Source organism: Martes martes (assembly GCF_963455335.1).
Source record: "Martes martes genome assembly, chromosome: 3".
NCBI classification, from domain to species: Eukaryota; Metazoa; Chordata; class Mammalia; order Carnivora; family Mustelidae; genus Martes; species Martes martes.
The window spans coordinates 75356520-75373915 of record NC_137890.1 but is presented as its reverse complement, the minus strand read 5'-3'; positions in this window follow the sequence as shown (position 1 = coordinate 75373915).

The window sequence follows — 17396 nt, the reverse complement described above, 5'->3', positions numbered from 1 at the left end:
AACACTGATTAACACTGATATTCACCAATGAGCATTCAATATGAACATTTAGCAGTGACCTTAATGATGGATCATAAACATGTTGGGGGAAAGGAGCAGATCTTCATACACTGTACGTCAGAAGCCAGTGGACATTGGAGGCAGGTGCTTCCTACCTCTCTTCCAAGATTATACCACAGGCTGCCCATCCTGGAAGCAAGCACTCACCCCTCCTCTCTGTCACTTCACACCCCACCTTGGGTCCCAAGTGGGGCACATGACCTACAGGGAGAAACTAGTTCTATGTCGCTGGGAAAAACACAGAAGGAATGTCATGGAATGTTCTACTTAATGGGCCTGTGAACCTTCACAACCTGTTTTTCTGCCCTTTTCTGTTTTATAGGCTTCTGTCAAAACTCTCTCCTGCTGTCACCACCTGCCGCCCTCCGGCCTGGACATGCCTTCTAACATTTCTCCTGCCCTGTTTGTACAGGTCCCTTGCACACTGGTCCCAGCTCATCCCCAACAAAAGCCAAAACAGGTTCTTATGGTTTTATGTCAGCCTGAGGAGTGTAGGTATTTCCCCTATAAATTCAAGACAGAGAATAAGGCCTAAGGCTGACTGTTAACCTGCCAAATAATTTCTAGTTATAGACAAGAGGCATGCGGGCTTAGTCTCTTCTCCAAGAACTCCATCTTGCAAATATGATGGAGTGATAGCAAGGGGACAGGTGGAGAGAGAAAGTGACAGAGTGCACAGTGAAAGGGAGTCTGGGGCCTTGGGTGGAGGTGAGATTTTGAAATTGTGTCTGTAGGTTCAGAAAGAAAATATATGTTTACTCTTTTCCTTCCCAAAGATTGTTCACTGAGCCGACAAGCATGCCTGGCCGTGGAGACCAAAGCACAGGAGGCCTGACTGAAGTAATGCATTTGGGAGACTTTAAGCTCTAAATTGGATTTAAGGTACATGAAGATTACTTACCCCAGATGGCAGTCCGCACCGCCAATGTGAAGATCACGTGGACATTAAAAGAGCCTCACCTGTGGTTATATACTTAGTCCTATGTGCGTCCAAGTTCATGGTTTGTTCCTTCATTCAACAAACACTTCTGAGCATTTATTATGGCTTGGGTAGATGAATAAGACACAATCTCTGTCCTTAAGGAGCTCATTAGGCTACGATAATGTGAAACACATTCTCTTATGACAGACATAATGTGATGGGGACAAGGACTGAAGAGTGCTCAGGGGCTCCAGCCCATTGGTCAGAGGGCTCCAGAGAGACGGAACCAATGGGACATTATATATATTATAGGAGTACTGGGTAGAGAGAGATAGGTTGGTTATAAGGCATTGCCTCACATGATTCTGGAAACTGAGAAGTACCAAGATCTACAGTGGACAAGCTGGAGACCCAGGAGAGCTGACAGTGTAATTTCTAGTCTGAGTCTGAGTCCAAGGGCAGAAGAAGACTAATGACCCAACTCAAAGGCAGGCAGAGAGACCAAATTCCCTTTTTCAGCCTGTTTGTCTAGTTAGGCCTTTGGTGGATTGGACGAGGAGCACCACATTGGGAGGGCCATTTGCTTTATTCAATCCACTGATTCACATGTTAATCTGATCCTGACACTTTTCTAGAAGGTCAACTCCCTCACAGTAACGCCCAGAATGATGCTTAATCTAATGTCTGGGCATCCAGTGTCCCCGTCAAGTTGACAAATAAAACTAACCATCACAGATGGGCAGAAAGGATAGAGCCTGTAAAGCCAACAAAGGGGAAGCTAGAGGAACAGGAGGAAATTAAAAGAAGGTGGTAGGAGGGAAGTCGCAGGGAGGGAGCCCTTCAATAAGGAAGGAGTGGCCAACAGGATTGGAATCTTCAAGAAGGCAAGTACAGTAGGGACAGAGATGGACGCAGGGTTGGGTGTAAAGTTATTGGTGGAGAGGGGATGGGGATGGGGCAGAATAGAGGTTATAGCAGGTTGTGGAGTAAAAGGAAATGAAGTGGACACAGAGAACCCAGACAAATTTTTCTGGAAGTTTAGTGGTAGGGGGGAGAAAGAAGAGGAGATGGAAGGGAATGGGCTCCAAGAAGAGGGTTTAATTTCTGGTTCTTTTTCCTGAGAGACTTGCATATATTTCTTTGTGATGGGAAGGACCCGTAAGGGAGGGAAAGGCTGAAGACAGAGCCAGGCTGGGAGGACAGTCCCTCAGACCGGTTAGCTGTGCCTCTTCCTTTCTCACCAGTCAGAAAGGGGAAGGATGGGAAGAAGCAGAGGGAAAGCCATGGGATTTGGTGGTGGGAGCCCAAGGACACTCCCATCTGACCCCCAGACATTGTGTCCTGCCAAGGAGGCTGGGTCTACCCAGGTCCACTTCCAGCACTCGGAGATCAGGTTAGTGACGTAGACTCTCTCTGCTTGTTTCCCCAACTGAAATATGGGATAATGATACCAACCTCAGAGGGTTATCGTGAGGATTCATTAAAACCCTGCATTTAAGCATGTTCAGTAAATGTTGGCTACTATGCCTAGTAATTATTACCATGAACGCTATTATTAGTATAGCTATCTTTAGTTGTAAGAATTAATTATCAAGTCTATTCTCTCGGTCTCCCTGGGTTTTCCTTTTTAGTTTTAGGGACCAAAAAAAGGTAGATCCAATTGTTCCTGGTGCCGTGCCGTCAGCCTAGAGGATCAGCCCACGCCCACCCCTGTCCAGAGCAACCAGCTCTGCTGTGGGGCCACCCTCTTCTGCCAAGAGCAGCATGACGCATCTCACAACTGCAGTACTTAAAGAAGAGAGGACACTTATTGGTTAGGTGGACAGCTGAGCAGATCTGGAAGGTTTTCACCTGAGCAGGGCACATACCCATGTGATCTGCTTGACACTCGCGCTCAGATGAGAGCTGAGACACGTCAGGTCGGCTCCATTCCCGCCCTGTGGGTAAGTCCAGATTCTAGTCTATCCCTGCCTCTGGTCTACCGGGGAGCCTGCCTCTTGGTTAAAATGTTTAGGTTCTGCTCATTTCATAGTAACAGGCTGGGACCTTCCGAGTCCCACTCATGCCCTGAATGCCATCCCATCCCAAGGCATCCAGAACAGAGGCACGGCCAATGAGGGCTGAGTCACTCCACTATCATGAATGCCTTCCCATTTTCAAAAATCTTCTTCTAAAAATACAGTCCATAACCACATCACCACATGGAAACAAGAGACGGGGAGCCTGGGAAGTTCAATCTCAGAACCTGAAACTTCCCCTAAACCAACTACAAAGCCCAAACACATTTTTGACCTTCTAGAAAAGTGTCAGTGTGGAGCGGAGGCCGTGTTCTGACCTCACTGACTACAAGAATTTCCTCCCTCTGGCCAGCGTTATCTTCAAAGAGCCCCTAAGTTTCCAGCATTGATGCGGTTTCCTCACAGGAGCCCTGCGTGCATCTTTTCCGTGTCCCTCTCTGCCTTCCAGGTCCCTCAGGGTGGCTCTCTAAAGTGGCCCACCCCAGCCTCATTTGGGGAGCCTCTCCTGCCATGTGCTCTGGAAAAAGGGAGTGGGCCTGTCTGGGAAAGATTTCTCTCGGTTAGCATGAGTTCTGAGTCACATTCTGAGAAGGCTGACGGGGAACCAAATTTCTCCATTGCAGGTCATTTCTGAGGAACTCCATTCTAGAGCGAGTGACCACGCCTCTCAGCTGGCCCAGGATGGTCTGGGTTTCTGGTTGTTGTTCAGTGTGCATATTAACAGCACTCCTTGCCATTCTCAAGTGTTCTACTCTGGCAACAACTTTACATGGTTATCCTCGGTCTAGGTGATGGCTGCGACACTTTTGAGCTTCTAGAGCCCCGTGGCATTGGCAGTTGGTTTATTCTTGAGTTTTCCCCTGGGCTGAAGCCTAATGAAGATCTTGTCACTTTGAGGAGAAAGAATAAGGGACATTTAGAGGCATACACCTCATTTCATACCACCCTCACACTGGAGAGATCTCAGCCGCTTTCGGATGGCATCTCCCAGTCACCAGTCTTTCTAGTTCTTAGGACCAGAGGACTGTTCCAGAGCAAGAAATGTCCATATCAGAGGCTTCTAGCTTTTGAGGAGAGAGAGGGGTCTGAGGGATTAAGAAGCCTTAGTATCTTGCTCTCCCCTGCTAACTGGCCGAGGCCTTCCTGGTCAACTCAGGCCCCCAGAGAGCAGCTTGGGCCTTTCAAGGATGGGAGATTTTGTCCAGTGTCCCTTGAGCAGGGACCAGGAAACTCAAAGAGAAGAGCCTGAATGGGTCCCAGTGTCTGCACACAGTAGGCACTTTGTAAGTATCTGTTGACTGGAGTAAGAAGGTGGTTCTTGTCCATGGGGTGTGTGTGTGTGTGTGTGTGTGCGCAAGTGCAAGTGAGTGAGTGTGTGGGGGGACTGAGCTTGTTGTCAGGGAGGTGCCCCCCCTCCTATGGTCATTTGGTCATAGACCATATGGTCTATGGTCATTTCCATTTCATAGAAAATGACCCATAAGGATGACATGACCTTGAGATGGAGAGTGACAAAGAGCAACCGAGGTTTCGATCTGCGGCTGACAAACCGGCTCGTCATAATTTCCCGGAATGAAAACATAGGGAGCACATTAAGAAAGCTTTCCCAGTTTGCATTACTCAGTCCCTGTCACTCCAAGGACAGAAGGCGTCCCGGGCCCAAGTCCTAGACAAAGCCACAGAGGACATCCAGGGAATGTGAAGGAAAAACCACACACACCAGCAAGACATTGATGACCTCAAGCAGCAGGATGTTCCTCTGGAGCAACAAGTCCGTGCACTGGAGATGGTGAGGTGCAGTGTCCAACTTGGCCAACCACCCCTCCTCAGACAACAGCTTCTACCCCAACGCCAAGGGCGGCATCATCTCTGTCTTTGCCCGAGGCTCTGACTCTGGTTTGTGGGGGAGGCGCGGAGCCCCAGAGCAGGGAGGAGCTGCAGATGGAGGCAGCTAAGCGCCAGCTAAGGACCATCTCCTCCACGGTCCCAGCCGCCTGTCTGCTCCTCCCCAGAATCCTCCCATCATTTAAGAGACTTTTTTCCCCCTCTTTTTTCTCAAACTTGATCTTCACATGGAAGCTCTTGGACAACAGCTCTCATTCTCCTTCCCCATCTCAACAATTTTTTTTTTTTTTTGGACATTTCCCTGCAAGGATTCCCTGTCCCCACCAGGAATTTTTAAACCAAGACACCCCAACTTGGCAGCTTTTGTTTTGGAGGACAGATGGCCAGCCCTCCGACCAGCCGCCAGCTCCTCCACCGCCGCCCCCCCTCTTCGCTCCCCAGCACAAGCCCCAAGGACTCCTGCCCTTAACAGGCCTTTCCTCCAGGGGCCCCCTCACCTCCGTTTGATAGATTTGGTGAATCTGTGGACTGCTCTACTTTAAGAAGATGACTGGTTTGGAGTCATCAGAATTAATCCCCCTATTTTTTGAGGATTTTTTTTTCCTTCTAAAAAGCTATTTGTCTTCCTATTGAAAGACCAGATCCTTGAAGAAGTCTGTGGTATAAAAACAAGTGGGGACAGAGTTGCAGCACTGTCTTTGGCCTGTTTCACTCCTCCTTCTCTCAGCCAGCCTCAGGGCGGTACATGACACTCATGTGGTATGTGTGAGGGACAGCAGGCAGTAGTGAAATGGTGGCCACCAAGGGAGGGTAAGGGGTGGGGGAGGGAGGATCGGGTCAGGGAGAGGTTTTGGATTGGGGGCCAGTGATGATGTTTTGATATGCTTTCCTGCTACTGAAACTTGTATCTGAGTGAATTGTCCCTATTTCTGATGATGTTGGTATTGCAAAGTGGCAAATTCATAAAGCAATGATCAGATTTTCCTTTCTTTCCTTGTCCATTTCTAAGAAACAGAGCCAACTGATTTTGTATGTAAATACTAAGAGCAATTGACCGGATACTAAACCCACCCCCCAGCGTGGACCCCTCCCCACCCTCACCCCACTCCCCTTCCACCTGTCCTGGAACCCGCTCCCATTGTGTGACCAGCCCTGAGGCGGGCTGCGGTCAGCAGATCCCGGTGAAGGAGTTTGTGTGTTTAGGCCATATTTCTTTGTCTTTTTCCTACTCCATTCCTGGCATTTGCTGATTTCCAGCGTGTACTGTGTAGTCTCAGTCCATGTTTGATTCCCTCACGTGGAAGTAAAAGGTACGTTGTATGTACTGCCCAAGAACTGTCTTGCAAGTTAAGTCTTTCCCCTTTACTATAAGACTATAAATAAAAACTTATTTTATCCTTTAAAAAAATATATTTGTTGACTGGATAAGTACATCCACGAAGAGGAGAATGACAAATTCAGAAATATCTGGAGTTCTATTGCGGGCTGGCAGGAAGTACATCCTCGCACACACCTGAGAGCATTCTGGCTCTCCCTCTGGCCACAAACCCCCCGGAGCTGCGGGGTGAACACATGAAGAGGCCATGTATGCACACAGCTGAGTTTCCCATGTTCCAATCCCCAGTCTAGCAGGTGTTCTGAAGGGAAGGCTGTCCCCAAGGCTGTACTCCTCCTCCTTGGCCTCATTCCAGTCCCCCCAAGGCAGTGAACTGAGGATCCCTCAACTTCCTTGAGCACAGAGGGGCTGTGTGGTTCACTGGGGTACAAGTCTTATTTTTCCCTCTCCAGCCCTCTTTGGTCTACTTGTATCAACTTCACTTTGCCTTGGGCTCCCTTCCTCCCAAGATCCTGGAGGCAACAAGGTTAGAAGTCCAAAATAGACTTTAACGCAAAAAGCATAAGCAGAGACAATTAAGGTCATTTCCTAGTGAAAAAATAACATTTGGACAATTTCCCACCTGGGACTGTGGTTCAGTGTCATTGGCAATGCATAATGCCCTTAGAAACATTCTTGAACCGCCAAACTGTTTTGAATACGATCAATTCACCAAGAAGATAGAGCAATTTTACGTATCTAATAGCATAGCTTCAAATATAAAAGCAAAAGAACCCCAACAAAACACACATGATAAACAGACAAATCCACAAACATAGTGGGAGGCTTTGACACGTTTCTCTCAGGAATTAACAGAGAAGAAACAGCAAGGACAGAGACTTGGACAACCCAAGTCATCTTTCTGGAAAACAGTTTGGCACTATCTCTAAGATTATGGATATGTGAACCCAGAACTTCCAGTTCTACGTGCACACTGCAGAGAAACCTGGGCACATGTGCACCATGACTCCCTCATGAGTCCTCCCCCTACCCCCAGGTGGCCTAGGGCACAGTAGCAGACTACAGGTCTGTTCGGGAAGGCTTCAGGCTCTGGCTTCTCCCCAGTGTGCAGGCCTTTCCTGGGATGCCCACTTGAAAGATTCCGGTGTGGGAACCTGGGTGGCTCAGTGGGTTAAAGCCTCTGCTTTCGGCTCAGGTCATGATCCCAGGGTCCTGGGATCGAGTTCCGCATCGGGCTCTCTGCTCAGCGGGGAGCCTGCTTCCTCCGCTCTCTCTGCCTGCCTCTCTGCCTGCTTGTGATCTCTGTCAAATAAATAAATAAAATCTTAAAAAAAAAAAAAAAAAAGAAAGAAAGAAAAAAAAAGAAAGATTCCGGTGTGGGCTTGGAGGGAATGTCCACTTAGCCCGTTTTGACTCTGGGCCTTAGGCCTGCCTCCAGCCCCAGAAGGAGGCATACGCCACAGGGGCCAACACTAGCTTATAAGGGTCTACACTGGGCTTAGTCATCATCAAAAGCACATGTTTGCCTTTACCTCCCTTTGTTGGGCACCTCAAAAGGAGGAAGGGCTGTGTTGGGGCAGAATTCAAGCCTGAAGATTAACCCCTTCCTTCATCTGTTCCCAAAGGCCAGTCAGTACCTAGGGGTAGAGGCAAAAATGGCGAAAACTTAAGGCCAGACCAGGCCTTTAGGGTAAAATTTCAGAACCAGGCTCTTTCCATTCCCCAGCCAGAAAGATCCGATCCTCAAAAGTGACGCGGTACCTGGACATTTCCAGTCCATACTGGGGGCCCAGCCAGGTCCTGAGGCTGCCAAGAACCTCTTTCTCTCCAGTCAGATTGCTGACACCTATATATAAAATAGATTCCCATAAACAGACATTTTTCAAAAGCTTGAAAACCACGGAGAGTCTACCTAAAGTCTGAGAAATGTAAGCCTTGAGCTTATTTTCCCTCTGACATGGGAACCCTGCCCAGTAGCATTCCCCAACAGTGACTGCCAAAAATGGGCAAGATCAGCCCCCTCCGGCAGCAGGCCATCTCCCCGACACTCTGCAGGCCCCACCGCAGGCACCCAGACCCCTCCCTCTCCCCTCCAGTCAAGTCTGTTGCAAAGACAAACAAAAGCAGGCTTCTGTGGGCTTCCTGACTCAGTCCTCCCCACTGGAGGGAGAAGAAAACCGGAAGAGCAGAAGACAATAAGGAAATAGCTCCTAAGTCAGGCAAACTGTTTCTAATGGTGAAGTAAGCCAAGCTCTGCCCGGTTATCTCCCAGCCATAAACAAAGCCATCTTGGCTAATTCACTGGAAGCTCCGCCTCCCCGCAAAGGACTCTGGGAGGCCTGCAGGGCCACTTCCGGGTTCCTTCCCGAGCCTCTTACCTGCCCCTCTCTGGGGCTCCAACACAGGTCCTTCTCTCTCCAGCCCTTGTGTCTCCTGCCCTTGCCCTTCAAGCCACTTGAAAGGGCTCAGACTCCCCGGCGCTCCTTGCAGTGGCTTCTGGCCCCTGGTTCCTCCGAGGCTTCTCCCCTGGCCTCACTGGGCCTCCGGAGCGACGCTGCCCCAGCTTGGCTTTCTGGGAGCCCGTCGCCACGGGCCCCCTCCCACATCGCCGACTCTTCCTGTCTGTCTCATTTGCAGCTCTTAGCATCCACTCTTGCCCCTCATCGCCAGTTCTCTTCACACAGCAGCAGGGTGGCCTTTTAAACAGAGCAATCACACCTGGCCGGTCCCCTTCTCAGGAGCCCCCAGTGGCTTCTTCTCATTTTCAGAGTCAGATCCAAAGTCTTCCTCAGGGTCCCCACGCCCTGGATGAGCCTAGGGCTCCCCTCACCCTTGGGCTCTCACCTTCCAACCTGCTCCTCCAGGCAGACTGGCCTTCTTTTTTTTTTTTTTTAAAGATTTTATTTATTTGGCAGACAGAGATCACAAGCAGGCAGACAGGCAGGCAGAGAGAGAGGGGGAAGCAGGCTTCCGGCCAAGCAGGGAGCCAGATGCGGGGCTCGATCCCAGGACCCTGGGATCATGACCTGAGCCGAAGGCAGAGGCTTTAACCCACTGAGCCACCCAGGCGCCCCCAGACTGGCCTTCTTGCTGTTCCTTAAATACGAGCTCAGGCCCAGCTCGGGGTCTCAGCCTCATTGGGCCCTCTGCCCCAGGAGTCTTCCCTAGATTTCCACATGGCTCCCCTCTGCCCACGGAGTTGCATCTCCACTCTGGTTCCTCATTGGCAAGGCTTGTTCTGTGACTGCCTGCCTACCCCATCATGAATCTGCTTACGCTGAGATCATACATGTGCATCGCGGCATACATTACCTATAGCCTATTAGTCGCCGTTGGCCACTGTCTCCTTCACCAGAATGTTCATTTGTGGGCAGGGACTTTGTTGGCCTTATTCATTTCTGCAGTTCCAGGACCTAGAATTCTGATACACAGTAGGCATTCAATAATGTATGTTAAATGATGACTCAAGGATGGAAATATATACTTAAAACATTTTAACTTAAAACATATATTTCTGGGGTGCCTGGGTGGCTCAGTGGATTAAACCCTCTGCCTTTGGCTCAGGTCATGATCCCAGGGTCCTGGGATCGAGCCCCGCATCAGGCTCTCTGCTCAGCAGGCAGCCTGCTTCCCTCCCTATTTGTAATCTCTCTCTGTCAAATAAATAAATAAAATCTTTAAAAAATATATATATTTCTTTAAAGTAAACTTTACATCCACATGGGGCTTGAGCTCAACGCCAAGATCAAGAGTCACATGTTCTACCAACTATGCCAGCCAGGTGCCCCTATTTGCCAACATTTTGACAGAGGACCAAAGCCTTTTCTTTGAGCCTGGTGCCCTCACTTGGGATCCTTGCTGTCTCTTTTTTTTTTTTTTTTTTTTGCATAAATCACACCTATAAAGTGTTATCCACTGTTTTAAATTTCAACTTCTTAAGAGTTGGCATGAAATCTCGGCGTCCTGAAAAAGACTTCCGGGACAGAATTCTTCCATATTCTTCTTATTTTCCCCCAACCTCCCCACACTTAAAGGAAATCTTTACATCGCATTTCCTTTATTGCGTCTTTCCAAGTAATTTCACTTAGTTCTCAAAGAAATACCCTTTCTTTTCATACTCGTTGTATCAGTTTACATAATATTAAGTTGGTTGACATAGTGGGTAACTAAATCACTTAATTACTGTAACATGTACTGTGGGCATAAACTGTTTTAGGAACAGACACCACACAACTCAAAGGGGTGTGAGTGAGCTGGAGGGCTGCCACGTTCACTGGGCCTGGCACGTCAACTCAGAGGAGGAGGGCGGAAAATAAAACCTGTTCTGCCGTATAAAAATCCTGGCACAAGCACATGGCCACTCTGATGGAAAGTAGTGTGGACCCCACCCAAGAGAATGGGCAAAGCAAAATTAGGTCAGCTCAGTGCAACAGGGATCCAAACAGAACTGGGCAAGAAATTTCCTTCTGCCCCTCCTGGCCAAGGAAATCCCCAACGTGCAAAGGAACTGGAGTTCACTTAAAGCCATGATGGAAGTTGGGTTTTGATAGGTGTAATTACCCCATATCATCAGTTAATAAACAGAACATAGTTCTCACTCTCTGGGATGAAGGACAGAACAGTGATTCTCAATCCTTAATAAATTATTCCCTCCAGGTATATAGACTTCTGAACCCAGAATGACCTTAACTTTTGACTCTTGCTTTCTTCACCTGGTAACATTTTATACCAAACCCAGATGTCTCAACTACTCTGTTGTTGTGCCCATCCATCTCCCCTGCGCTGATGCAGATGTTGGCCTTGGCTATGGACCTCCTCCCCAAGCACACTCACCATCCCATCATTCACTGAGATCCTCTCCCTACTGGCGAGAAACTGTGGGATCAGTAATGGGCTCTAAAAGCAACATCCCATGTTTATGATCCCGCAGGCGTTTCAGCTACAGCTTTCAAATCCTCCTGTGGAATGTGAAGGATGAAGGTCAAAGCCAAAATCCTTTCCTCTGGGGCACTCCCACGCATGTGTATGATCCTTGCTTTCATCAGACCGTAGCTGAGGTTCACACCCTGCCCTCTCTGGTGCATTGGCAAGTCAGTTTGTTAGATGCAGATGTGAGCCAGTTCTGCTGCTCTGACTGACATTACAGGGCCCACTTCGGGATGACCTGAGAATGGTGGCAGGCAAGGGAACCTGAAGCCCACGGGAAGGGTTGTTCCAGTGGTAAAACCTGGATGTGCCCCGTAAGCCCCATTCACAGGTGAGAAGGGGCTGCTTCATGGGAAGATAGCGCCTCCAGCCTGCCTGGAGGGCACAAGCCCTTTGCTGGGCCCTCACACCAGATGCCAGGCAACATTTAATCTGCGTAACCACTTCCTGGGCTCTGAGTCATTTCTCCATCATTTGGCTTCCTTTGGAGTTTGCTTAAAGGGAGAACACGCTCTTCAGTCCAATGCACGTACTTGGTCTGTTTGGTAGGTATATCTTCAATGATAAATTAAGAGCCTCTCCATTTCCTTTTCAGCATGTGTCTGAGTCCCATCACCTTGAAGGTCTAATAAGAGGGTTTCTGAACTTGTGAGGCTGAAGGCCAGACCCCCGATAAACATCTCTGCGAGGCTTCCCCACGTGTGGTCCGCCAGCCCCAGCGATGAAGATGCAGGCGAGGTTCTCAGACTGGCACGGCAAGGCGTCCCAACACCCAGCCTCAGCTCAAATCAAGTAGAAGCAGACTCTTTGAGGGCAAGACCAGGACAGTAGCCTTTCTTAGAAGACCCCTGGGAGATTCTGAGCTGCTGGAGTTGAGAACCACCGGCTATGTGTATCTCTCTTTCCAAGATTAAGACAGAGCCCTCAGGTTCTGGAACCAATTCAGTCTTTTGATCTGTATTCTACTAAGCACTTGTAGTCTTACTAGTTACCGTAGACTGAGGCCCTAATGTGTGCCAGATACTCTGTCATGTACATCCATATACAGTATCGGAAACCTATAAATAATCCTGTAAGGTAGATAATTGTTATTCTCATTTTTAAGTGTTTTATTTTATTTTTTTTTTTAGCTAAGAAGACAGATTCTGAAAGGTGAAGTTGAACAAAATTCACACAGATGGGTCAGTAAAGAAGCCAGTATCTCCATCTAGGTTTTGTTTTTGTTTTTTTTTAAAGATTTTATTTATTTATTTGACAGACAGAGATCACAAGTAGGCAGAGAAGCAGGTAGAGAGAGGTGGAAGCAGGCTCCCTGCTGAGCAGAGAGCCCGATGTGGGGCTCGGTCCCAGGACCCTGGGATCATGACCTGAGCCGAAGGCAGAGGCTTTAACCCACTGAGCCACCCAGGCGCCCCTCCATCTAGGTTTATCTGGTTCCGAAGTTCAAGCTTTCCCCATTAGGCCATGTTGTCTCTCAGCCTTCAATGACTATAAGAACTATGGTTCGAATGTTTGGATTTGAAGTGCTTTTTTCCCCAAATTCCATCCATAGAGAATCTGGGCCCGGGAAGACTATTCCTCCGGAGGCTATTGACATGAGAATAACTGTCTGTTCAAGAGGTTCAACACATTTGTTAGCGTAATCTAATTTTGGAGAACAACAAACTAGAGGTTGATTTCAAGATAAATTACATTTGTGTTTTCAATCAAGGGGTCAATGTTATTGATTACATAATAACCCATCCTCTTTGTTATTTTAATCCTTGAGAAAATGGTAACCTTACTCATTAAACTCACTATGGCCCTGATTTTGGAGACTTATTGCAAGGCCTGGATCTGACCACCTCAGGCACGGGACAATGGAATTAGGTCATAAACTATCGAAACAGAGAGCCCTAGTAATTGCAGAAGTAACTCCCCAGGGATAAAGAATCCATAGAATTACCCTAGAAGAACTTGTGGGGAGAGGCCTCCCTTCACTCTCCACACTGCCAGACTGACAGCCCTGTTTGGGGTCACGCCAGGGTTGGCCGCACCAGCTCTGGGTTCTATAACAATTGTGACAAGACCAAAGAGCCGAGTTGAGTTACGCAAACACCAGCTCATGTAGAACTTTGAAAAAATCACACATAGCTTACGAAGGTAACATCCCCTTGTAAACTGGACAAGGAGGCTTCCACAGGCAGGGTCAAGGAGGAGCACGGTGTTGACGATATTAGCCCACTCTTGGGGTACTCCCAGCCTGAACCCTGAAATACTATTCTATAGAAACAACTGATAAGTATAATGGTTAGCACAGTGCCTGGAGCTTCATGGGAGGTCCATAAATATTTGCTGAGCAAATGAGGGAGCTGGGGACAGAAATGACATCTCCCCGGGATTTTTTGTATTAATGGCATTATTGCGTTGTATAAATCTCACAACGATTCCCAAGTGAGGAAACTGAGCTGTAGGGAGCACAGAGCTAATACGTGGGGGAAACAATTTCCAAATCAGTTCTGTCTGCTTTTGGGCCTCATACTCTTCTCTGTATCACTTACCAAGAGTATCATAAGAGACGACATGTCGTCTGTCTGGCATGATGGGTTCCAGCTTTCGCCCAGCCATCCTCCCTATACAAGGTCTCAGGTTTGGCCTCAAAAGAGAAACCCAGGCAGAGGCAGCGGTATACTCAAGGGCCCCAAAGAGGAAAAGCTCAGGACCTGGGGGAGACGGGGGATGGTCCACCGTGCCATGGACGGACTCCAAACCTACTGCTTCTGGGTCCAGATCTCGGCTTTGCCACTTCGTTAGTGGTGTGACTCTGCCAGTGAGAGCATTAACTGTCCACACCTTCATTTCCTCACTTGCACAACGAGAAGCCATCTGCCTCCCTTCAAGCTTGGCACACGATCTTCCCTGTCACTTATGAACAAGCTGGAGCTTCCCAGAGGAGAACACCATCCTGTGGCAGGAGGGTAGGATGAGACAATGCACATGGAGGGCGAGGCCCAATGCTCACCCATAGAAGCGCTCCACAAATACTGGCTCTTATTTTTAGCGTTGGGGGGCCCATCAAGCAGTCTGATTTGACTGCAGGTAGGATACAGGCAGAAGCATCTCTCCGTCCAGAGCACTTGGCACACTGCTTGGTATCTATTAGACATCCATTAGAACACAGCCCCTTCACCTCGCGGACCCTTCCCGGTAAAACAGAGGACGTAATAGGTAAGGATTAACGGAGACGAAACAGCCGAAAGCGTGCTGTAAAATGCCTGATGTGTGTAAATGTTGTACGAATCTGGCTCCTTCCAGAGGCAACTCCAGGCCTGCTGGTTCTTTCCAAAGCAAGGCAGTACAAGCTCAGTATTTCTCAAACTGAGGTCCAGGGAACACAGGCATTCTGTGGGATGCTAATAGTGTTCTAGGACAACCTATCAGAAACTCAAACCCTGAGCACTGCTGTGTAGTTGTCTATGCTGGTTTTCAGGAAGGTGCTGCTGAGACAGGAGCACAGAGATTCAATCAGTACAGTCCTGGGATCAGGAGCCGAGGGGCAGATGGACGAAACCGAAGAGAGGGTCCCAAGGAGCCACAGGTCCATGTGGGATTTCCGTACATAACAGAGACGGTGTTTTATCAACTCGATGGGGGAAAAAAATTTTACTCAGCGAACGGCATTGAAAAAAATAGCTAGCTATTTCATTTCCACCTTCATTACACACATCAAAGATTCTACGGTGTGCATGGAAAACAGATGTAATGATTTTTAAGTCATTTTTGAAATCCCCATCTAGGGACCATTTAAACTTCCACGCTCAGCAAAAAAACTCACTGTTTAAACACAGCAGTAAAGCAGCGTGTGTTTAGGATTCCCGAAGAATCAGCCGCACGACTTCCTTCTGCCTGGCAAACTTGCTCCCGCTTTGGGGCTTGTGTGCTTGCCGGCAGCCCCAGTGGCCGGGATGCTCTCCACCCAGCCCCGGCATGACTGACCCTTTCTCACCCTTCAAGTTCAGCTCCAATGTCGCCTCCTCAGAGAGGCCTTGCCTGTCACCCCATCTGTGGCGGGCCTCACCCAATTCAGTCACTGTAACACACGGCCCCTTCATCCCCTCCCCACACATCGAGGTGTCTAATGCGCTGTCTTGTTTGCCCCCGTTAGAGCGCATACTCCTTGAAGGCAGCCAGTCTCATTCACTTCTTTACTGCTTGGAATAGTGCCGAGGACAAACTACCTGCTTAACCATATTTCTTGAATGAAGCAATGAATGAATGACCCCTTCCTCGGTTTAAGTATCTGTCCAGTGTCTGAGTGACACTCTCTTTCAAGGAAGCTGACATGTTTTTCTCTTAACCATAATAGAACCCTTATCAATACATCTGTTTTCAATCTTCTGTTTTATTTTTAAATGCCTGCCCACCTGTGCTTGGTTTCTCTCTCGTATATCTTGAGTTGAAGAAATTCTACTTATTGTAAAACTAAGTCTTTGAAAAGGCATGGGTTCATAACTTTGGCAACTAATGTGTTAGCTGATTTTATTTAATACTCTGACACCAAAAGATGACAGATATTGCCTCCAAACCATTCTTTGTTCACTTTCTGATGCATGCTTAGCCTGCTGGCCCCACATTCAGGGGTTCATGGTGGACTGTCATAGGGGAAAGGGCTCCATCAGTCGGCATTCTGTCTACACAGACTGCAGAAGGAACGTGCCTGAGTGTGCTGCTCTCTATGTGCCAGACAACACGCCCTCTCCCTGCTTCTATGTCGTGTGCTCACAGCAGCATCAGACCCAGACACGTACCCATGGGAAGACCAACCTCCTGTGGCTGTGAACCCCCCCTTCCACGATGTGACCTGCTCCCAACACCTTTCCCTTTTGGCATCTCCAGGCCTAGAATTCCTTTCTTCTCTTTTCGCTCTTCCCTCTGCACCTTGAACATCTGGTGAGGGGCCTGACTAAAATGCTTTTCCTGAATAAATATGCTCTCTTGACGATAGCTCTCCTCAGCAAAGTCACACAGAGAAGAAACAGGAGACTGACTGTGGCCAACCGGATTTCCCAAAGATGGCCGCAGTATCTCCCCTCCCACCTGCTCTTCCTGGGGTGTGACGCTGACATTCCTCCTGCCACATGATGGGATTTATGTCCACTTCCCTTCCATCTGGGTGATGCTGCAAGGCCGAAGAGATGCTGGGTGACTTCTGAGGAGAGATCACTAAAATGCCATTTACTTTTGCCTTGCTCTTTGGGGATGCTTCCTCACGGATCCCAGCTGCCATGCTCTGAGTTGAATTTGAGGTGTCTGTGGACATCACTGGAAGCATGTGGGTTCCAGGTACCCGGGCTAGAGGTGAGACTCTGGTAGCCACTGGTGTCAGGTGATGACGAACGCTGTCCAGAATTGTGAAGAGAAGGGAGCGAATGACCTAGAAGAGAACCCGGTGGAGAACACCCACCCCACCCCCCAGGGCCCAAGCAGAACCCTTCCCCCATGCCAACTTCCACAGCTAATTCTTCAATCAGGTCCTTCAGATTCTAGCCCTCCACCCCCTACCTCCATTTCTGACGCCACCTTGTCTAGGCCCTCGTGCCTTCTTGATTGGATTACTACAAGTTTCTCCTTGGTCTTCCCCTTCTAATCAGGACGGATTGACGTCCACACTGCAGCTAAACGTCATTCTGAGAAATCAGTCATCTACTTGAAATCTTTCAGAAGTCCTCTATGTCATTTTCATAAAATCCGAACTTAATAGCTTAATAAATCAGGGCTTTCAGATTTAGAACTCGACCTTTCTTGCTCCATGTCACCCAACGTAGTCTGCTGTAGCCACACAAAACCCACAGTGCTCCAGTATGCAGGGTTCTTCTGCAGGTGCCCTCCCCCATCTCCTTTCTTTAAACCTGACGCCTCCTCCTCTCTCCTTTCCTGGATCCGAATAACCTTCTTGAAAGCTCTGTTCAAGCAGCATTTCCTCTGGGAGGACTTCCCTGCCCAGCAATCTGATTTAGATGCTCTTCCTGTGTTCCCACATTATCTTATTTATGTACCCATTATGGCTCTCAACACTCTGTATCATTGCAATTCATTATTGATGGGTCCGTTTCCTTCGCTGACCTGAATATACAAAGTCTCATTCAACTTTGTGTTCTCGGAAGCTGGCGCATAGCAGTAGACATGTAACTACTCACCGAATTAGGACATCATTGCTAACATTTATTGAGCGCCTTCAAAGTCATCCTTGCTCCCTGAATCCTCGTCGCACTATGTGTGAAGTGGACACCCACAGAATTTCTCTATTCTG